Here is a 25,025-nt window from a genome sequence, read left to right on the forward strand (position 1 = left end):
ATAACTGAAGGCTCTTGCATTTTTCTCTCATTCAGAACTTCTCCCACTTTTTACCCAAACAATATTTGTGTTTTGTAATGATAATAACAATGATTTATTTTATTCTTTGATATTAATGAGTGATCTGCAGTTTACCTTGAATTTTCTCAGTTGATAATCCTGATATTTGTACTTTATAAATTAAATTTCTGATAAAATAAGAATTTAATATATTTTCACTCTTATGCATAAGTTCCTTTTTCATTTTTGCCTTGCTATGAAAATCGATCCTTTGACTTTGGTGTTCCGAATGACAGTGAACGGTAACGCACGATGAACGCTTTGTGAATGGTGAACTAACAGAGAGCGAATGGAGAGCGAACGGTGAACGCACGGTGAGTGAACGGAAAAATGGTAAAGTAGAACGTTTAAGGGACTGTACTAGTGGGAGAATATGTTATGATTTTGATTATATTTTTACAGTTTATTCTATTTCATTTTTTATATATATATTACATTATTGTAGAATTTTGACCTCCGATGCAATCTTCAGCGATATTTAATTTAAGACCTAAAGGGTCAACTGTAAGCAAAATAATCCTGCACCGTAAATCGAAGGTTATCATAAGGTGTGGATCTGATGTGGGAAATGCATGCGATTTCTCTGGCCAATTACCTGAATACATTTTTTTTTATATCTTCAATATGTCTGATGTGTTTATCTGTTAGAATGGAGCGGACCGCCGTGTCCCACACATGTTGTGCAACTTTGAGTTTGTTGCTACTTTTAAATGACTTACTCGAGAAAATATTTGTATTTGCAATTTTTGAAATATGTGATGTATTCAATGGTAGTGTTAGGAGATAATGGCTTAGGCTGTAATGTATTAATAAGCAAATCCATACCATAAAATGTAAATGTTTGTGTTTGGGTGCTTGTATACTCTTTACCGGAAGTTCATATATACCGTCCCACACGAACGATAACTCCTACATGCAAACATTATAAATAGAGGCAATAGGCAGAACTTGTGCTTGAAGTTTCTACCAACTGGTAGTTTTAAAAAAAAAAGTTAAAGATAAAAAATAATTGAACTTTCAATTATAAATAATGAAATATTATATTTTTTAACTTTGAATTAAATTTATAATAATGCTATTAATTAATTTTTATGCCCCCCTTTGAAAAAGAGGGGGCATATTGTTTTGCACCTGTCGGTCGGTTGGTCTGTCGGTCGGTCGGTCGGTCTGTAGACCATGTGTTGTCCGCTCAATATCTTGAGAACCATTCACTTGATGATAATGATATTTCATATGTGGGTTAGTTATGAGTAGAAGAGGCTCCCTATTGTTTTTCAGGTCAAAAGGTCAAAGGTCAAGGGTCAATCTACTCTGGACATAGGAATATAATGTCCGCTCAATATCTTGAGAACCCTTTGCTTGAAAGACATCAAACTTGGCACACTGGTACATCCTAAAGGAGTAGATGACCCCTATTGATTTTGAGGTCATATGGTCAAAGGTCAAGGGTCAAACTGGGCATAGGAATATACTGACCATTCAATGTCTAGAGAACCCTTTGCTTGACAGACATCAAACTTGGTACGCCAGTACATCTTCAGAAGAAGATGACCCCCATTGATTTTGAGGTCACATGGTCAAAGGTCAAGGGTCAAACTGGACATAGGAATATACTGTCCGTTAAATATCTCGAGAACCCTTTGCTTGACAGACATTAAACTTGATACACTGGTACATCTTCAAGAGAAGATGACCCCTATTGATTTTGAGGTCACATGGTCAAAGGTCAAGGGTCAAACTGGACATAGGAATGTACTGTCCGTTCAATATCTCGAGAACCCTTTGCTTGACAGACATCAAACTTGATACACTGGTACATCTTCAGGAGTTGATGACCCCTATTGATTTTTAGGTCACATGGTCAATCCACTCTTGACATAGGAAGATATTGTCTGCTCAATATTTTGAATTGATGATACTACTCTCAATTAAATGATGTGTGTGTGTATAACCATTTTCAATTTTGCACCATGGGGGGCATATGTGTTTTACAAACATCTCTTGTTTAAGAAACAATTAGTACGTAATAACAACAGTACGCTGTGCTCCCACTTCCTAATAACATGTAGATTAAAAATAATGATAGATAGAATTGCTTGAATTCATTTATATTCATTTTTTTTCTTCGAAATGCATTCGTGACAGTAGGCCTAGGCCTAGTTGTCAATGATACATCGTATCATAATTTAGGCCTGTCTATAACTTATCTTAAATTAGATTTAATAATAATTGCACTGTTTATTTTAGAAAAAACAAAACAAAAATGCTAATTACAGATTTTTAAAGGAATAGCATTACCAAATAGTGTTTAGACAGCGATCCCATGTAAACATTATTTACTCGCAAATGCAGATTTCATACCAGCTTTCCTCGCTACATTTGGATTGCTATTTGTATTCATTGCGGTAGCTAAAAGATATAAAACTTGGGGAAATTTGTCAATATCGAAATAAATGTTATCCATGGTAATTAAATAAATTAGATCCCTAAAACCTGAGTTTTTAAAAATATCTAACACTGCTTTTACAATAAGTTGATCAACGAAGGTCGCATATGACGTCACCGTACCACGTGATTACCTAGGCTTTTTAAAATCGGGGCTTATATTTAAGTCCGTATTGTACATGTGGCTAATTATTGCAATATTTCGGTGAACGAACTATTACAATTAATTTCTATAAGCATATGGAAGACAAAATGCATATAATTTTGTATACTTTGAAAACACGAGATGTGTCCTTTAACTAACAGTTACATTTTCATTAACTCTTACATCTTATCTATATATTTTTAACTGTAGGGCTGGGACGATTCAGGGTAATTAGCTCGATTCGGTTTCAATTCAGAACAGCATGATTTGGTTTTTAGCTCACCTGAGCCGAGGGCCCAAGTGAGCTTTTGTGATCAAAATTTGTCTGTTGTCTGTCGGCAACGTTGTTGGCGTCATAAACTTTTCACATTTTCATCTTCTTCTCCAGAACCACTGGGCCAATTATAACCAAACTTGGCGAAAAGCATCCTTGGGTAAAGGGCTTTCAAGTTTGTTCAAATGAAGGGCCATGCCCCCTTCAAAGGGGAGATAATCACAAAAATGCAAAAATAGGGTGGGATCATTTAAAAATCTTCTCAAGAACCAATGAGCCAGAAGAGCTGAGATTTACATGAAAGCTTCCTGACATAGTGCAGATTCAAGTTCATTCAAATCATGGCCCCCGGGGGTAGTTTGGGGCCACAATAAGGGATCAAAGTTTTACATTGGAAATTGGGAATAAATAGAAAAAACCTTTTAAAATAATCCTCTCAAGAACCAATGGGCCAGAGGAGCTGAGATTTACATGAAAGCTTCCTGACATAATGCAGATTCAAGTTTGTAAAAATCATGGCCTCCAGGGGTAGGTTGGGGCCACAATACAGATTAAGGTTTTACATGCAAATATATATGGAAAGTCTTCAGATATGGGTCAAGGTAACTCAGGTGAGCGATGTGGCCCTTGGGCCTCTTGTTTTTCGATTCGGTTCATGTTGGGTCCAATTTATCTAATGGAAGCACAAAACTTAACAACTTTAATGAGTAGCATGTACAAATTTCATTTTGTTCAAGTTTTGTATAACTTTATGTCATCATTTGTAAACATCATACCTATCTGTATTTACTGCATTTTATAGCTGTGATTAGTGAAGTGATGAAACGATTGTCGCCGATGATCGATTGTCGGTCGTTCAGAGACCTACAATGCTACTAATCGTTTACAAAATAAAAGTCGCCGACATCGTTGACCAAACAAAATCCGGAAATCACTTCAACTTTGTTCAAATTTTATTTTCTTTATGTCAAACCCGATCAGAAATAAGCAAACAAAATGGCGGGAGATATGAAGGACGGTAACAACAATGACATTCAACAGTCAAATAAAGGAGCCTATCTCTGATATCTTTGATACAATGAGATTATAGATAAATTCCATTACTTGATATATTGGAATTCTGATTTATTTACCAGTGAACAAATGAAACAAAGAAGAATTCAAATGTTGTTTCCATACATTTAATGATTCTGTTACATCTAATTTGAGGGGAAAACACTTAAATGACAATTCCGATTATAATCGATTATTAATCGATTACATGTATCCGATTATTGCCGATAATCGATTGTGGTTTTTGGTCCGATTGCCCATCACTAGCTGTGATAGAAAAAAGAAATCATTGACAGTCTATTAAAATTTGTTATATTAATGTGCAGCACAATTTTTGGATTATTAAACAAATCTATAGTCAATCTAAAATGTATATGATATCATTTTATTGATGTAGTATGTCAAAATTCAACAATTCTATCAATTGAGAGTCTTTGAAAATCTCTCCTTTAACTGTCAAAACATCTAAAAAGCTGTGTCATTATCTAGATGTTGATTTCACTCCAGCCTGACAGAAATGCTATACATCATGTTATTTAAAAGATCTGGTGGACCATAATGGCATATTCTGCTGGTATCTGAGTGGTGAAAATGCTAAATCTCAACACAGTAGTGATTTAAATCTCTGTTGCACAAAAATCCACATGTTCTGCACATCACTTGGACGTCATATTTGTTGTTTATGGTGTATGTAACATCTAAACCAAACCGAAATCCGGAATTTGTAATCGGTGCAACAAATCAAATTGCCTGGTGCACTGCACAGCCCTAATTAACTGTCATTTAAACTTAACTTACATTTGTGTAACTGGGTCCAGGAGATCAAAGAGGCAAACTGTTTGCATGATTGTTAAATGAACAATTTAAGTCATCTACTAAAGTTGTGAAATGTTCAGGTTGTGGGGTTTTCTGCTAGATATTCCTAGAGTAGGAGTTTTGGGCCCTATGACAAATTGCCTAATGATGTTTTGAACTTTCTAAGAAATGTTTATGTATTAATGATTTTTAGCTCACCTGAGCTAAAAGCTCAAGTGAGTTTTTCTGATCACCCGTATTCTGGCGTCCGTCTGTCTGTCCGCCTGTAAACTTTTAACATTTTTGACTTCTTCTCAAAAACCACTGGGCCAATTTCAACCAAAGTTGGCACAAAGCATCCTTAGGTAAAGAGAATTCTAAATTGTTAAAATAAAGGACCAGGCCACCTTCCAAGGCGAGATAATCAAGAAAAGGTAAAAATAGAGTAGGGTCATTAAAAAATCTTCTTCTCAAGAACCATTGGGCCAGAAAAGATGAAATTTATCGATAAGCGTTATTAGGTAGTGCAGATTCTAAATTGTTGTACCCCCCGCAACAAGTTGTGGGGGGGGGGAGGGGGGGGGGAGTATACTGGAATCGGATTGTCCATCTGTCTGTCCGTCCGTCTGTAGACGCAATGGTTTCCGGGCTCTAAAGCATTATCCTTTCCACCTACCGTCACCATATCATATATATGGACTACCCATGGGATGAAGATGTTCCCTATCGATTTTGGGGTCAAAAGGCCAAAGGTCACGTGCACTGGACATCAAAGTAGCAATATGGTTTCCATTTAAATTCTTTAACGGCTTTTTTTATCGCATGGAGATGCTGTGTTCCAAGATACCTTTTGGATCATAATATTGAAGTTTTACCTATTACCAACACCCTTTGGGAGATTGGGGTAAGCGGGGGGTATTCTTAGTGAGCATTGCTCACAGTACCTCTTGTTAAAATCATGGCCCCCCGGGGGTTGGATGGGGCCACAATAGGGGATCAAAGTTTTACCTACAAATATATAGGAAAAATCTTTAAAAATCTTCTTCTCAAGAACCACTGAGCCAGAAAAGCTGATATTTACATGAAAACTTTCTGACATAGTGCAGATTCAAGTTTGTTCAAATTATGGCCCCTGGGGGTAGGATGGGGCCACAAGGGGGGATCAAAGGTTTACATACAAATATATAGGATAAATCTTTGACATAATGCAGATTCAAGTTTGTTCAAATCATGGCCCCCTGGGGTAGGATGGGGCCACAATAGGGGATCAAAGTTTTACATACAAATATACAGGGAAAATCTTTAAAAATCTTCTTCTCAAGAACCACTGAGCCAGAAAAGCTGATATTTACATGAAAGCTTTATGACATAGTGCAGATTCAAGTTTGTTCAAATTATGGCCCCTGGGGGTAGGATGGGGCCACAAGGGGGAGGGGGATCAAAGTTTTACATACAAATATATAGGAAAAATCTTTAAAAATCTTCTTCTCAAGAACCATTGGGCCAAAGAAGTTCACATTTGCATGAAAGCTTTCTGACATAGTGTAGATTCAAGTTTACAAAAATCATGACCTCCAGGGGTAGGTTGGGGCCATAGTAGGGACTACAGTTTTACATGCAAATATATATGGAAAGTCTTCTGATATGGACCAAGGTGACTCAGGTGAGCGATGTGGCCCATGGGCCTCTTGTTAAAATATCATGCACGCTATTCGTGAGCTTTTGAAAATGCGTGGTACTCAGGTGACCATTAAGGCCCATGGGCCTCTTTTTATATTTCTTTACCAGTTCTTCGTCATGAATACAGTAACAGAGCTAATGAATGGAATTGTCACATTCTTAATAATCTTCTTGCATTTTAGATTGAAAAAATATTGTTGAATCTAAATAAATATACTTTATATAACCTGAGAAAATGTTTGTCACACGCACACAGTCCTTCATGTATAAACGGGGGAGGAATATGTCGAACAGATGAGATATTATTACCAGTGGCAATCTTATTCAAATGGCAACAAACAAATGGGGACAGACCATGTTTGCTGAAAGAACTCATAACCAAATTTACTTGACGATATGTTACATAAGATATGTCATTAGTCTATACAAAAGTGACAGTCGTACTGTTACACAGCACTATTCAACCCACCTATTGAAGTGATAGTAAAAGGTCATTTTGGTGAAATTATTTTCTCACCCCAACTTATCTTATTCCCTTTTAATAAAGATATATGATTTAAATTGAGGCATGTACGCTATACTGACAAACAAATTGATAGTACATGGGGTTTCAAGTACTTTCAACAGCATTTCGCAAATTCTGTGGTCATTTTAACGATCTAGTTTGCCAATACAACCTATCATTGGGTAAATGCTGTCTGACATGCTTCATATTGATTGTTAGACCGTTCTTGGCACACTGATTTTGACTACGGATAACTCTGTTTACCTGATCAAGTTATAGGGCTCACGTTGGGTGTGACCGGTCAACAGGAGATGCTCACTCGATCCTCCTAGGCACCTGATCCCACCTCTAGTGTGTCCAGGGGTCCGTGTTTGCCTAACTCTCTATATTGTATTGCTTATAGGAGTTATGAGATTGATCACTGTTTGTTATCTTCACCTTTCATGAATGATATTTTTCAACTTTGAAATCACTGCATGTTTGTCAAAAGTTACACTAGGAGCCAACTCGTTTAGCAGAGTGAATTTTTGTCCAGAAAGCAAAAATTCAGGGGACATAATTTGAAGATTTTTAATCATTTAAAATTAGGATATAATAAATGTATAAAATTGTTACATTTTACAGAATATGACTTGTTGGGTCATTTGGTCTCAATTTAATTCTTTCAAAACATTTGAACAAAATGACCTTCACTTCCCTTTAACCGTAATTAATTTGTCATTCGTGTTACCTAAACAATTATTGTCTCTTAATTATCACCCACCTCTCAACCTGACACTGTGTCCACTCTTAATGGCATATAGTACGTTCTGAGAAAACCATGTCCATGGAATGCAATTAATTTGATAAACAATTGAGTTGTAATCGAGTTGAGAATTATATTTTTAATTATCATAACAGTATTGATCGAACCTTCTATCAAAAATATTTTTGACGTCCGGTATATATGAATATGTCAATATCAAATTAGGTTCGCAATTCAATTTTACCGATAAATCATAGATTCACAGTATGTCAAGTTATTGAGAAAATTATTAATGTAAATAATTTAGAAAATATTTAATATACACTAATAATTACATACATTATCAAAATATTTAAATACAAAAATGTGCTTTATGCATGATCTTAGAATACACAAGACTTGTTTACGATAACCATAATTATAAAGTAATTATAGTTTGAGAGTATGTCTTCTACACTTGGTTAAGATTGATCGTAAATAGAACTAGCTTAAATGTTAGTCCCTCTGAGACTTACTCGCACAGTGACTCTCAAAAAATTATGATAGTGTTATCTGGTTTGTGGGTGGGGCTTTAATTACAATGCTATTTACCTGGAATTTACCTGACTGAGATAACTGGGTATTGTGTATAGTTTGGATATATACAGGAAGTGGCTCTGTCTTTGGCTCGACTCTACAGCAAATCACTCATTCAAAATTTATGTGTGATTATGCGTGTTTCTCATTTCATTTCATTTATTCGCTCAAACCATTCACAATGGTACATGAGGTACATAAGTTTAATTTTTTAATTATATATATGCAATATTTCCAAGGGTACAAATATATTAATGATACATTCATATTATATGTTCATTAGCACAAAATAGAGGTGAGGGGCATAATGCATACAAATAAATTTGGACATTTAATAAATATACATGTTAGGGAGGACAACAGACTATCTCCTGAATTTTAGAAATAGATATACATAGGTTTTTTGTTGTTGATGTTTTAAAGTTTGATGTTGTCATTAATTCTCTTTTCTAAAAGAGTAATGTTGTACATTTATTATTGTTTGTTTATATTTTAATGAAAGATTAGCTAATTATATTGGTGTTAAAGTACTTCCACCCTTGTGTGATATATATCATAGGTTTTTGTAAAATCTTTATTTATAATCAAAATTTGTGCATGATAGAAATGTATCTTTTGGAGGATATTTATTCACTGGGTATTATAAAAAACATCTGGTGAACAATTTGATATTGAAAAGGTTCATATTTTCTTAGTAATGTATAATCAATTATCTAAAATGTTATCTCCATATTCTCAAGAGGTACATTATATAAGATACAATCAATCAAAAATGTTATCAAGGGCAATAACTCCTATGCTGGTGTTTCTCTATTATTTTTTTTAATATACTATGATTTCCTTGATATCCACAATTAAGTCATTTATACTTATAAAGCAGCAGTTTTGTGAAACTACTGAAATTAAGATTTTGTCATTTTAACCAGTTTTGTTGTATTTTTAACATGCTATCTAATGAAAAGTGCAATTTTCTTATGTTGCTATAAACTTTAAATTGTTTTTATATGTCTGACATCTTTAAAAATTTGGCAACAGTCAGGGCTTGAAACTAATGTATGTGTGTCAGTCTGTGACATGAATATATATATTTTCTTCGGTTATTGATTGAATTAACCTATATCAAGTAAAAATCAATACAACTTTTCTAATCTGAACCATTATTTTTAATAAGTCCCATGAGGGTGGAGCTATCTTAAGTGTTTTGGTATTGTGTTCACAAATCTTGTGAAGACTAACTCCCTAATTGTTAAATAATTGCCATTAATTCATTCATTCATAAAAAGGACAGAGTGAATAAACAAAGCTTTTCTTGGACTTGTCGTATGACATGGATGAGCATTATCTCATTCTGTGGGACTTCTGTTCGAATGTCATATGGTACACCCTGATGAATCAACATAGACCCAAAACTTGTAAAGAAGTTTTCTGAATTGGCTGTGTTTTGCTGACACTGGTTCAGGTTCTTCACTGCTCTGTAAACATGTCTCCCGGCTATTTAGGATCCAATTGAACGGTGCTATTTAGAATATATAGTTGTGTCATTGTTAATTCTCTGTGTTTCAACACTTACAGTAAATACATTTCACGAGTTGTTTCAAATGCATGGTATACTCTATCACACCCTATTGGATTATACTTTACACTGATGAGGTGATATATTGTAAAATATTGATCATCACCCTGTATCAGGGTGTCAATGCCCTCGGTGTTCAGTGCAGACTTTTTTGTCTGTATGCAGCCATATTGTGCTATTTCACCTTGTTGAAGCAGAAACATAAATGAAACCTGTGGTGAATATAACTTGATAATAAAACTGATGTTAAACTGAATTTGACAAGAAACCACAAGTGACTTGTAGACAGAATGGTAGGTATGTTCATCATTAATTTTTTTTTCATTTCACCTCATCCTAATTTTGGTGCAGTTTTTGACCAATATTATTTTTAAACATTTAGAAATTGTTTTCAAAAGATATTGGATTTTACTTTTCAATAAGTTAACATTTGGAATTGAAAGATTATGTGTTTTCTACTTTTAACAGTACTTGTTTGGCTACTGGACAAGGTGAATTGAATATTGACCATTGAAATCTCTTTAAAGGTATTGATTGATCAATGGTCATTTAATCAAAACAGTTTCTTATTGCGTTTAGAAATATGGGTCAGTTGAAAATTATTTCACATCTCAGATATTTGTTTGAACCATTGAGGCAATTTAAAACTGACCCAATGAGGTCAGGTTACAAAGTGTAGATATTTAAGAGGTTCAACTGGTCAGTGTAAATATCAAGTACATGACCACTTTCATCACTGTGTCTCTCAGTATGTGCCACACTAAATCAGCTCTACCCTACAGGAATTTTTACTACAGGGAAATTAATGTTCAGTCTACTACAAGGTCCAGTTAGGCAAATTCAGAAGAAGAGGGTAGGTGTTTGTTCTTATGAATTGTGTTTTCATTTTAAGTAATACCTGTCGAACCTTTTAGAATGTAATACCTGTTGACCTGTTTGGAATGTCATGAGCTTTGAAGATCAAGCTGGATTAACACAAACAGACCAAAGTAACAAACTTGGTCATAAGATATAAGTTTAAAATTAAATTTACTCTTCAATGCCATACGTATACTTATAGAACATAAAGAAAAGCAAATGGTAAGTGCATACAAGTTTTGATCATTTTATTTAGCACACACAGTGAATATTTCATTCTGCAGGGCTATTTGTAGAAATTGTGATGCATGCATTAATTAACATGGACCGTGAAGAAAAATGGTTTCTACATTGTGTTATAGCTGCCTGATATATTTAAAATCATGATAATGTGAATGTTAAGTTAAGTGAAAAAAAATGTGCCATGTCACTTGGTACGTCTGTAACTGGAATGTTATTTATAACATGTTTAAAATGCATAACACTGTTTCAAGGACATTCCAGAATTCAACTGATCTGCTTTTTTCACCTGTGTTTACTTTAGGGAACTCTGTTTTCTTTATTTTCACAACAACTTGAGGAGGCTATATTTCTATTGGTGTCTGTAATGAAGAAGGCTCCTATGCGGTCTTTATGAAATCACTGCATGATGTGTTGGTTGATGTTTTTCAAATGTTGCTAGAGAATACATTATTTTTGTCATCTCAATTGAAAAAAAAGAATGTGAGAGTAGCTATATATCACTTGTGTTTTGTGTGGAGGCTGAAGTCTTGAGGAGCCTCAGTTTGAGTTACAATTAGTTTCTTCACATTAATAAGTTATTTTGTGCTGCCTGTGATTTTGCTATAGAATCTTGAATTTTTTATATGTCTGCTGGTTGCAGGTAAGAATTTGGGGATTCAGGTAGCACACAGTATTTAAGAAAGGTACTATTTATTTATATATTGTAGTTTATTAGCCTCAGGACAGTCACTGTCTGTCTGTCTGTGGCAAAAAACTTTAACTTTGGTCCTATCTTTTACACCTTAAGAGGTACACCTTTCATATTTGGTATGTGTATTCCTTGTGACATGACCTTTTCATTGACATCAAATTTTTTAACCTGGTGACCTTGACCTTTAATCTACTTTTAGAAAATTCAAAATTTAACCTTATTTTTGGAAATCGTAAGAGGTACTAAGCTGTAAGAGGTACTGTTTTTATGATTAGCATGTGCATTTCTTGAGAAAAGACCTTTCTATTGGTACCTTGAAATTTGTAGACCTAGAAATTGACCTCTGACCTAATTTGAAAATTATTCACTAAAATGAGTTCTACTTTTTTGTAATCTGAGGGCCATCAGTGAGTGTTAAACATAACTCATCTTGTTTGATAATTTATTCATCAAATTATATTTATATTACAAATCGCATTTTCCTCTATGAACCAACCAATTTCAGCACGCGACACTAAATCCGTTCATATTTACTATGAACCGATTATGAACTAGCTTAAAGCATGTGACTGAGAGAGCGTAATGATCGATTTGAAACAATACAACATGTGTTACAAAGATCTCGCAAGTCACACCTCGGATTAAGATTTGAACTTGCATGGATTATCATCCCAATCTTGTGGTCTCCTAGCTCCAAAATACAGTGCACCGTGCAATGTTGATAAAAGGCAGGGTGAGACGAAGTGTGATGTCATGTCTATATGTGTTGACGTACGTCACAATACTACTGTGACAGAGGCTAGGATTTCGTTTATAATGCAACAAAATAGAAGCAATGTAAACAAACGGTGTTTTAGTAAATGAATATAAATATAAGAAATGAACAGTACATGAATATAAATATAAGAAATGAACAGTATACTTTTGAGCTGTTCATGGTCAATATGAACGGATTTGGATTTGAGGCAAATTCTCTGTGAATCACGAATTTGCCTCAAATCCAAATCCGTTCATATTGACCATGAACAGCTCAAAAGTTATGTTCATTTCTTTATTAACATACCAGTTAGTTTGTTGAGAAGTCCATTCAAAATCCCTTTAGCTCTTCTGCCATTGGGTACGAGTATGGAGGGGTCATATACAGATTTAATGAGTTCTAGAAATTTAAGGAATGGATCTTGGCAGTCTGTAAGATATTTTTTTTCGGATGCAGTACTGACTAAAATAAGTATCGTACAGAGATTTAACTGTGCCGCTGACTGGTAATGACTTTTTTAATGCACGCCAAGTAGATTCTATAGTATTGGTGTGTGCCCCGGCCTGTATCGGGATCTACAAAGTTTACAGAATGATTTACCTTTAAATGTTCGAACCCTTCTTTATCAAGAATATCATATAAGTTTTCCAGCAATCGCTAATTATAGTTGTACCGGGCTGTATGTTGGCTTTTATTATTTCAAGCAGATCGCAGAGTTTCTCATGTTTGATCTACCACTGTTGTAAAAAAGCACCTTTTCGTCTCCCTTTCAATGCCACCAAAAACCCAGACACAGTAAATTTTCCATCCCTTGTAAAATTTTCTTAAATTACCAAATTTTCTTTCTTCAATTTCAACAAATTTTCCCACTCCTTCTATTTTTCTTCTCTAAAATGCAGGTACACACTTCTTTGGAATAATTATACCAGAATCAACATTTACAGTTTGACTTGCAATTTCAAGTTTGTGTCTCACGAAACTTTCACTAGCTTTGTATACCCAGAAACATGTTATTAACAGAACTTTTTCCAGCGTTAATTTGTGCTTTTCAAACCCGCAGTGAGCTACCAGTCCAGATGGAAATTTTGTTGTTGCAGGTTTTGTTAGAACATCTCCACACAAATCCATCGCTTGAATATGATGAATCCTTTCTTAATTAATCCAAATTTCCCATTGTCACAGCTTCCACAGATTTTGCCTTCCAAATTTATCAAAACAGATAATCCTATTAACCAGTGAATCAGCTCTCTTACATCAGCACAAATAAAAAAAATTCTTTCAGTTTTAGGAACATTTCATCACAAATCAGCTGTTCAATTTGTTTACATCAACACCAGTGACGTCATATCATATGAATATTCATGAGAATTACGTATACAAAGCGCACGTGACCATTTTGCTCAACAACAGATTCCGTTTATTTTGAAACAAAAAAATGTACATGATCTTCTTGCATTATTTTTCATTTCGGATTTAAAAAACTGCTTTTAAAAAACAGTTTTTTAAACTTCATTTTTAACAAGGAATTTGAATTTGGGCTTATTTTTGTGGATTTTTTTCTTCTGTTTTAGCGATTTTGCTGATCGCTAACGCGATCGTATATATACATGTATACTAAACCACCTTTGGCGACACACACTTTAGTGCCATATTTTGGGGACCGGTATACTAGAAATGTTCCATCATATGTTGAAACTGCAATACATTTTAGAATATCTTTGTCGCTCCTGGACATCAAGCAGGCTTAAATGAGCAATGAGCCCTCTTTCAAAATTTGCACTTTAGAATTCAAATAGAAAATCGTGTTTTGCTGTGATGTGATAAGCTGAAAACTCCCCTTTTAGTCGCCTTATATGTGCACACAATTATCAATTTTCTATGATAGTTATATACCCAGGTACCAATATCTATCATTTTAGTACATCTGGAAATGGTGAAGTATACAATGTGCATACTCAGGTGACCATTATAGCTAGCCTGCAGGATTCAAACCCAGGCTCCCTGAATCTCGATCTAGTCAGGTGCAATTATTGCTCTAGCAACTGAGCTTTAAGACTGGCCAATGATTAATTGCAACATTCCTTCCTCCTTAACTGTCTTCACACCTGGAAGACATCAACCCATTATCATTATCCCCTGGCAGACATTTTTACCTGTCAGTTTCAAATGTTATATCAGATGTAACAGGAACGGAGAAAATACAACCATCAGACATATGTGTTGAGGTCATTGCCCATTATTGTGCATCGATCTATATGTCCCATTTCAACATTTAACTTTGCATAAACGAAAGAGATGATGTCATTGAACTTTATTCACTGATAGATCCTGGTAGAAGCATGGATATCATACCTGTTTTTTAACCTTAATTTTCTTCATGGTCTTGACTCATTTAATTATGTCTCCCTTTCTTGGTTTCCCTTTCCAAGAAAGGGGACATATTGTTTTTGTGTGGAGTCTTCTTTTGCTTTTTCTTTCCCTTCTCATACAAAGTCTGTGCGGGCCATAACTTTTTTTGTCTTTTTACATGTATAGGTCTTTGATATTTGGTATGTGGGTATACCATGATAACACAGTGTGTCATGTGCCATTTTTGATGACCTTTGACCTTTATTTAATGGTCAAATAATAGAATTTTTTGTGCATTTTTGTTGTCCATGCAGACCATAACTTTTTTCTTTTGACATAGGCCTTTAATATTTGGTAAGTAGTTATACCATGTGCCATTTTTACTGAACCTTGACCTTCTATGTAAAGGTCAAATAATTGAATATTTGAGTTAAGCCTTTGATATTTTCTAGGTTGGTATACTGTTTTTGTCTTTTGACAATTAAGCCTTTGATATTTAGTATGTGAATATACCATTGTAAGACAGTGTGTCATGTGCCAGTTTTGTTGACCTTTGACCTTGACTTTTTATGTAAAGTCAAACCTGACCTTAACTTTTTTTGTCTTTTGACATAGGCCTTTGATATTTGATATGTTGACAAGTTTAATTTACTATCATTGTTCACAACACTGTTCCTTGTTTGAAGCACATGTACATATAGATGAATGTTATGTAAGTTTGAATTCTTTACTTTAAAGATGATCTCTGAAAAATGTTTTAAAAGAACTATGAAAAATAGAAGGGCAGCGGGAGACATGAGTTTTAGTGTGCTTAGTTACGATCTCATTAAGGATGCAGGCTAATCACCAAACCTCCTATACAGATGCATCTTGGTGTAACCTTGAAAATTATATGCTCAATTTTTTTGGCCCTAAAATATGAGCATCATATGTGGTGAATTGAAATGATCAAGGTTGGCATGCGAATTAAAAAGTTTTAAGGTTATTAATCAATGTAAAGGTTTAACATTTGCCAAAACTGGTGAGGCTGAGGAGTGTTAATTTATTTTACAATATTATATCTTGCTTTACCTTTACCATGTCTCACATTTCAGTATTCCTTGTGACAAGACCTTTCTGTGGGTACCAACATTTTTGACCCTGTTACCCTGACCTTGGAGTTTGACCTACTTTTTGAAAATTTTAATCTTGCTAACAACTTTTTAACAGTAAGTGCTAGCTAGAGCTTTTATATTTCACATGAGTATTCCTTGTGACAAGACCTTTCTGTTGATACTAAACCTTTTGACCTTGACATTTGAATTTGACAATGGTCATAACTTCTAAATGGTAAATATTAAGAGCTTTCATAATGCACATGAGCATCTCTTGTGACAAGATCTTTATACTAGTACTAAGATATTCATCCTTGTGACCTTGGCCATCTTTGGAATTGACCATTATCGGGGGCATTTGTGTTTCACAAACACATCTTGTGGACTCTCGGTTATCGTTTATGTCCAGTCTGCCCATCACTTTATCTGTCTTTCTTGGTTTGAGGTTTTTGATGAGGTTCTTAACCTTGCAATAGGAGACAATGCTGGTGATCCCATAACAAGAGTGATTTGCATATTTATGCAACAAATGTATGCAGTTAGTCAGTAGCATGCATCGACCTTGACATTGTTACATGGTGTTCTCTCTAATTGTTCCTGAATGATGGGCTGATTTACAGTTTAAGCTGCAGCAAAAATATTTAATTTTTATGAGGAACATGCAGATTTGTGGCAAAAGAATGTTGTCTTGAGGCAATGCAGCAAATAAACTTCATGGGGAGCTGAGTTTTTAGTTGAATATCAATGTCGCATCTTATTAATGACCAAAAAAGTCGGCTTAGTTGGTCTACAGAGTTAAAGAAGATCTCAATCATTTTAGGGGAAATTCAGAAAACAGTGGTATTACGTAATGTGAAGAGCGTTTAGTCACTTAATTACTTGAGCTTTTCCAGTTCTTAAGGAAATGATGATATAGAGATGTTAATTGGCTTTATCTGTTAACAATGATTGAATATTTTATCTATTAACTTGAGAGCTTAAGAGAGAGCCGCACATACATATTTCATAAATTCTGCTGATAGATGGGTCCTATATAATTAAATGTCCCCATTACCATTGATTATAAAATGTCAGCTGAATACATTAGTAGATTAATTCTTTCTATCAAAAGTGAATGTTTTTGTGATTCTTTGAGACACTGATAGGTTAGTAACCTGTTAAATTTGATTCAAGCCTGAGCACTATAGTAACCCACCACAGGTGTAAATCAATACTTAGTCCTAACTAGTATTAGTACTCCCCTCCACAGGTGTACATCAATACTTAGTCCTAACTATTATAAATACTCCCCTCCACAGGTGTATATCAATACTTAGTCCTAACTAGTATAAGTACTCTCCTTCACAGGTGTATATCAATACTTAGTCCTAACTAGTATAAGTACTCCCCTCCACAGGTGTATATCAATACTTAGTCCTAACTATTATAAATACTCCCCTCCACAGGTGTATATCAATACTTAGTCCTAACTAGTATAAGTACTCCCCTCCACAGGTGTATATCAATACTTAGTCCTAACTAGTATAAGTACTCTCCTCTACAGGTGTACATCAATACTTAGTCCTAATAGTATAAGTACTCCCCTCCACAGGTGTATATCAATACTTAGTCCTAACTAGTATAAGTACTCCCCTCTACAGGTGTATATCAATACTTAGTCCTAACTAGTATATAAATACTCCCCTCCACAGGTGTATATCAATACTTAGTCCTAACTAGTATAAGTACTCTCCTCTACAGGTGTATATCAATACTTAGTCCTAACTAGTATAAGTACTCCCCTCCACAGGTGTATATCAATACTTAGTCCTAACTAGTATAAGTACTCTCCTCTACAGGTGTACATCAATACTTAGTCCTAATAGTATAAGTACTCTCCTCTACAGGTGTATATCAATACTTAGTCCTAACTAGTATAAGTACTCCCCTCCACAGGTGTATATCAATACTTAGTCCTAACTAGTATAAGTACTCTCCTCTACAGGTGTACATCAATACTTAGTCCTAATAGTATAAGTACTCCCCTCCACAGGTGTATATCAATACTTAGTTCTAACTAGTATAAGTGCTCCCCTCCACAGGTGTATATCAATACTTAGTCCTAACTAGTATAAGTACTCCCCAACACAGGTGTATATCAATACTTAGTCCTAACTAGTATAAGTGCTCCCCTCCACAGGTGTATATCAATACTTAGTCCTAACTAGTATAAGTACTCTCCTCTACAGATGTATATTAATACTTAGTCCTAACTAGTATAAGTACTCCCCTCCACAGGTGTATATTAATACTTAGTCCTAACTAGTATAAATAAATACTCTCCTCCACAGGTGAATATCAATACTTAGTCCTAACTAGTATAAATACTCCCCTCCACAGGTGTATATCAATACTTAGTCCTAACTAGTATAAATACTCCCCTCCACAGGTGTATATTAATACTTAGTCCTAACTAGTATAAGTGCTCCCCTCCACAGGTGTACATCAATACTTAGTCCTATCTAGTATAAGTACACCCCTCCACAGGTGTAAATCAATACTTTGTCCTAACAAGTATAAGTACTCTCCACAGGTGTGTATCAATACTTAGTCCTAACTAGTATAAGTACTCTCCTCTACAGATGTATATCAATACTTAGTCCTAACTAGTATAAGTACTCCCCTCCACAGGTGTATATCAATACTTAGTCCTAACCAGTATAAATACAGTATAATTTGTCCAAACCGGCCTCTGAGTACTCCGGCGCTCTGTCAATTCCGGTCACAAAATATAGTCCCTAACATTTCTTTAACAAATCCTTTATTAATAATTCCTTGTACTCCGGATACTGCGTATTCTGTATATCGGCCGGCTTACACAGTCCCGACTGCTATTAATTAACTTTAATTATCCTGTGTAAACCGCCCCCTCGATGATACACCACCCTAATTGTTGCGGTCAATTGTATTCGGTGTACACAAGGCCCAACTGCTCGTAATTAGCTCTAATTATCGCATTTAAACCAGCCACCCCACGATGACCAACCTGTCAGTATTCAGTCGATCACACGCGGTGTTACACAAAGGGTGTCTCAAGGGAAGCCACAGGTAAGTAAAAGAGTGCAACTGGCGATGAGTCGCGATCAGTTTAAAATAAAACCTGATTTTTAGGGGATGCACTTTTCAATTATGACAGCACCACGCACGAGGTAATGGCGTCCTCCCCCTAACGACAGAGACGAGAACTGACATTAAAAGACAAAGTTCAATTAATCGATGAATTCGATACATTCTTGGAATGAAACAAAATCGGCAACAATCCCGTTATGTTTTCCAAAAGCAGGGTTTCCCCTCGTGGACTTCTCGGAGTTTTACGGCTAGTCAGACAGTGATGATATGCAGTTAGTTAGCACAACTCACCATGTCCGGTCGATCACTGGGCATTACATTAGTTTCCGTTTCACAAATTGAGACAGTTGAAAGCGATACATTTACAATGAAAGATGGGAAAGACAAATTTTAAACGAACACAACACAAACTTGACGAACGTACATAATGTAGCACTTGATAACGGCGATGATGTAGACGAAATCGACAATTTACCAACAGAAAATTGCGCGAATAATTCCCAGATTTTAAACTGTTTAATAAAAATTGAAACTTTTTCAAATGAGCACGACAATAAAACACTGACATTTATATTTTTATATTTTGAATTCTTTTGTGATATATTAAAACGTTAGCAATCATTACACACGTATGCATAGATAGTGAATACAAGGGAAGCAACTCTAATTATTGTCAACATTCTGCACTCCGAACTCTGTGCAAACCGGCCAATTTCTTTGGAACCACACATAGCCGGTTTAGACAGATTATACTGTACTCCCCTCCACAGGTGTATATAAATACTTAGTCCTAACTAGTATAAGTACTCTCCTCCACAGGTGTATATCAATACTTAGTTCTAACTAGTATAAGTACTCCCCTCCACAGGTGTATATCAATACTTAGTCCTAACTAGTATAAGTACTCCCCTCCACAGGTGTATATCAATACTTAGTCCTAACTAGTATAAGTACTCTCCTCCACAGGTGTATATCAATACTTAGTTCTAACTAGTATAAATACTCTCCTTCACAGGTGTATATCAATACTTAGTCCTAACTAGTATAAGTACTCCCCTCCACAGGTGTATATCAATACTTAGTTCTAACTAGTATAAATACTCCCCTCCACAGGTGTATATCAATACTTAGTCCTAACTAGTATAAATACTCCCCTCCACAGGTGTATATCAATACTTAGTCCTAACTAGTATAAGTACTCCCCAACACAGGTGTATATCAATACTTAGTCCTAACTAGTATAAGTACTCCCCTCCACAGGTGTATATCAATACTTAGTCCTAACTAGTATAAGTACTCTCCTCTACAGGTGTATATCAGTACTTAGTCCTAACTAGTATAAGTACTCCCCTCCACAGGTGTATATCAATACTTAGTCCTAACTAGTATAAATACTCCCCTCCACAGGTGTATATCAATACTTAGTCCTAACTAGTATAAATACTCTCCTCTACAGATGTATATCAATACTTAGTCCTAACTAGTATAAGTACTCTCCAACACAGGTGTACATCAATACTTAGTCCTAACTATTATAAATACTCCCCTCCACAGGTGTAAATCAATACTTAGTCCTAACTAGTATAGATACTCCCCTCCACAGGTGTATATCAATACTTAGTCCTAACTAGTATAAGTACTCCCCACCACAGATGTATATCAATACTTAGTCCTAACTAATATAAGTACTCTCCTTCACAGGTGTATATCAATACTTAGTCCTAACTAGTATAAGTACTCCCCAACACAGGTGTATATCAATACTTAGTCCTAACTAGTATAAGTACTCCCCTCCACAGGTGTATATCAATACTTAGTTCTAACTAGTATAAATACTCCCCTCCACAGGTGTATATCAATACTTAGTTCTAACTAGTATAAGTACTCTCCTCCACAGGTGTGTATCAATACTTAGTTCTAACTAGTATAAGTACTCCCCTCCACAGGTGTATTTCAATACTTAGTCCTAACTAGTATAAATAATCCCCTCCACAGGTGTATTTCAATACTTAGTTCTAACTAGTATAAGTACTCTCCTCCACAGGTGTGTATCAATACTTAGTCCTAACTAGTATAAGTACTCTCCTCTACAGGTGTATATCAATACTTAGTCCTAACTAGTATAAGTACTCTCCTCTACAGGTGTATATCAATACTTAGTCCTAACTAGTATATAAATACTCCCCTCCAGTGAGGTGTATATCAATACTTAGTCCTAACTAGTATAAGTACTCTCCTTCACAGGTGTATATCAATACTTAGTCCTAACTAGTATAAGTACTCCCCAACACAGGTGTATATCAATACTTAGTCCTAACTAGTATAAGTACTCTCCTTCACAGGTGTGTATCAATACTTAGTCCTAACTAGTATAAGTACTCCCCAACACAGGTGTACATCAATACTTAGTCCTAACTAGTATAAGTACTCTCCTCTACAGGTGTATATCAATACTTAGTCCTAACTTGTATAAGTACTCTCCTCTACAGGTGTATATCAATACTTAGTCCTAACTAGTATATAAATACTCCCCTCCAGTGAGGTGTATATCAATACTTAGTCCTAACTAGTATAAGTACTCTCCTTCACAGGTGTATATCAATACTTAGTTCTAACTAGTATAAGTACTCCCCAACACAGGTGTATATCAATACTTAGTCCTAACTAGTATAAGTACTCTCCTTCACAGGTGTATATCAATACTTAGTTCTAACTAGTATAAATACTCCCCTCCACAGGTGTATATCAATACTTAGTCCTAACTAGTATAAGTACTCTCCTCAGGTGTGTATCAATACTTAGTCCTAACTAGTATAAGTACTCTCCTCTACAGGTGTATATCAATACTTAGTCCTAACTAGTATAAGTACTCTCCTCCACAGGTGTACATCAATACTTAGTCCTAACTAGTATAAATACTCCCCTCCACAGGTGTATATCAATACTTAGTCCTCACTAGTATAAGTACTCCCCACCACAGGTGTATATCAATACTTAGTCCTAACTAGTATAAATACTCCCCTCCACAGGTGTATATCAATACTTAGTCCTAACTAGTATATAAATACTCCCCTCCAGTGAGGTGTATATCAATACTTAGTCCTAGCTAGTATAAGTACTCCCCACCACAGATGTATATCAATACTTATAGTCCTATCTAGTATAAGTACCCCCTCCACAGGGGCTCGTTTCACAAAAAGGTATGTTTAACTTAGGGCGTAACTTTAAGGCCGAGTAACTAATTTAGACCAAGATTTAAGCCTGCCTTAAAAATCGCGTTTCACAAAGGAGCGTAATATTGGGCGTAAACCTGAGAGTACACCTGCCTAAGACCAGGAGACTTTGAGCATTTGCAATTGCTATGTGTTTGGTTTCGAGACTATTCTAAAACATTGAGGTGGGTCAAAATGGTTTTAAAAGCTCAAACGAATTTTACTGAGAAATTAATGAAATATAGGTACAAATGTAATGTAATTGATAAATAAGCCAATATTTCATGATTGTTTAAAGCAAATACATATTATTAGAGACAGGTTATATGCGTAATATCACAGGAACCGGTAATTTTGTCCAATAATGATATTAGGAGTCTATACTATACCAATTAAGCCCTATTCAATGAAAAAAACCCTTATTTTAATAGGAGGTGGTATAGTATTGACCCCTAATATCATTATTACAGACAAAATTTGCAGTTCCTGTGGTACGTAACATAGAAATTGTAATTAGAAATACGCATTTTTTAAACATCAACTTTAAATTATTTTTGAAACAGAAATTTAAATTCCATATTTTTAATTAGATCAGTAAATCCTGATTTGTAAAATGTTAATAAGGATAACAGTTATGACAGCATAAAGTTTGTTTATATCAGCTGTTGGTATACATTAAACTGCATGACCTGATGATATTAAGAATAATATCTTTTTGAATTAGGCCATTAAATCATATTTGAAATTATTTTTTCATTTCCTCTACAGCTCGCGCCGGTAAGTGAGAAAGTTTCCCAGTTTACTTTCGGAAGGTCGGTGGTCTCTTCCCAGGTACATTGTATCTGGGTTCTCTCTTCCACCAATAAAAACTGGGCGCCACCAAATAACTGAAAAATTGTTGAGTGTAGTGGAAAACACCATTCAATCAATCAATCAATCAATCAATCACTCCTCTTCTGCACAAGTGATACTCTAATCAAAGAAAGATGGTGATTATCGATTTTTGTTAGAGTTTGATTTGATTCAAATACTCATAAACTTATTAATATTGTGTGTCCGAGCAGTTTGGGTGGTTGCTTGATGTCTGATAATCAGCCTTTAGGCAATATATGAAGGAAGTGATAGGCATTTGTACAATATTCTATACGAAATAAACTCTGAGTCTGACTGGTACCAGGGATGTTGCTGATGTGAAAAACAAGGAAATGCATAGAATTGTAGTTTAAAAAGAAGGAAGCTGTATGAAAACAAGTGTGAAAAACAGAAAGTGTACAGACTTAGAGCTATGGAGTTACGTTCATCCATAACAGGAAGTGTACAGACTTAGAGCTATGGAGTTACGTTTATCCATAACAGGAAGTGTACAGACTAAGAGCTATGGAGTTACGTTTATCCATAACAGGAAGTGTACAGACTAAGAGCTATGGAGTTACGTTTATCCATAACAGGAAGTGTACAGACTTAGAGCTATGGAGTTACGTTTATCCATAACAGGAAGTGTACATACTAAGGAGTTACATTTATCCATAACAGGAAGTGTACAAACTAAGCTAAGGATTTATGTTTACCCATAACAGGAAGTGTACAGACTAAGGACTTACATTAATTTACCCATAACAGGAAGTATACAAACTAAGGAGTCAGTCTGACCACCACTTTCTATTAATGGTCTAGAGAAATTCTGTGGAGCTGGCAGTTTCATAAACTTTACATTTTTCAAATTATTATGCAAGCTTTTTCATGTAGTGTACATTATTAACTATGTTTGCACTCTGACCCATTGGTAGGTGCATGTGAGAGGGGTTGGGGGAAATCACATGATTGGGATTTATGTTTTACTGAGAAATTGGAAGTTGCTCAGGTGAGTGATGTGGCCTGTGGGCATCTTGATTTGTATAATCTTTTTACAGATAAAACACACATACACACAAAAACAGAACCAAATACATTAAACCTCCTCAATGGCCATGATTATTTTAGTGCATCCTGTTTTGTAATCTGCATTTTGATTGGCTAATGCATTTAGGTTTTTAGGCAGATTTATGCTACAACTTCGATGGTGATGTAACAGAATGACACAATTTAAAACATATAATGTCAAAATAAGCATTGTGGTACATATTTTATTAAAATGGGTGATAAAACAAGAGTCACAGTAGAATGAGAATAATAATAATTATAATAGATTAATTATCATACCTGGAAGTTGTGGGTTTTCTGCATGTATTTTGATTTCCTCCCACATTAATGACTCCAACATCAATGCAAATCAAGATTGAATGACTGCAGGATTATACACTTAAAAAAAACCCCATTAATTAGAATAATAAATCTTTGTTAATTATTTCAACCTGCTCTCAGTAAGACAGGGTCTTAATGACTAAATGTTGAAAATGTCTTTTATTGCATATATTCTAATACATTGAGAGTCTATAAACTTAATTAGTTTTTGAGCTATTACAAGTTGACCCGGCCTTTTGACTTTTCACTTTCTTTGACGTCATTGAAATTCAGCAGTGTTACATTGCTCGGGAAATGAAGTGACCATGCATCATATACAATGAGATATTAATACTTTAATGCTAGCTGTAATGGACATTTTTAAGGATGACTTTGAATATAAATTTAACTTTGGATGTTATAATTGTTAAGAATATTATGAATAACTGTATCATATATGTAAAAATAACTTCAGAATCAGTAGCCTCAAAATTGTTATATTTGCATACTTTAATTTGTAACATGGATATTAGAATTTGCCTTATGCATTAAGGAAAACGATTATGCAAATTTTTGTTCCAGTTTAGTTTCATCCTATTAGCTGGCCAGAATGATATTGTGTTTCTGAAGAGCTCCCACATG

At 34.9% G+C, this 25,025-nt stretch overlaps 1 protein-coding gene across 4 annotated transcripts in view; it reads left to right on the forward strand.

The window, feature by feature from the left end:
* LOC125681421 (nuclear receptor subfamily 1 group I member 3-like) overlaps positions 1-25,025 on the forward strand; it is a 124,292-nt gene that overhangs the window by 21,079 nt on the left and 78,188 nt on the right. Inside the window, exon 1 of one of the 4 annotated variants that reach the window (XM_056155343.1) lies at positions 15,886-15,957. The exons of the other annotated variants lie outside the window; for them this stretch is intronic. The gene's annotated coding sequence lies outside the window, so the exon portion shown is untranslated. Of the gene's footprint in view, positions 1-15,885; positions 15,958-25,025 lie in introns of those variants that run through there. 4 annotated transcript variants of the gene reach the window in all.

The sequence above is a fragment of the Ostrea edulis genome, chromosome 2 (assembly GCF_947568905.1).
Source record: "Ostrea edulis chromosome 2, xbOstEdul1.1, whole genome shotgun sequence".
NCBI lineage: Eukaryota > Metazoa > Mollusca > Bivalvia > Ostreida > Ostreidae > Ostrea > Ostrea edulis.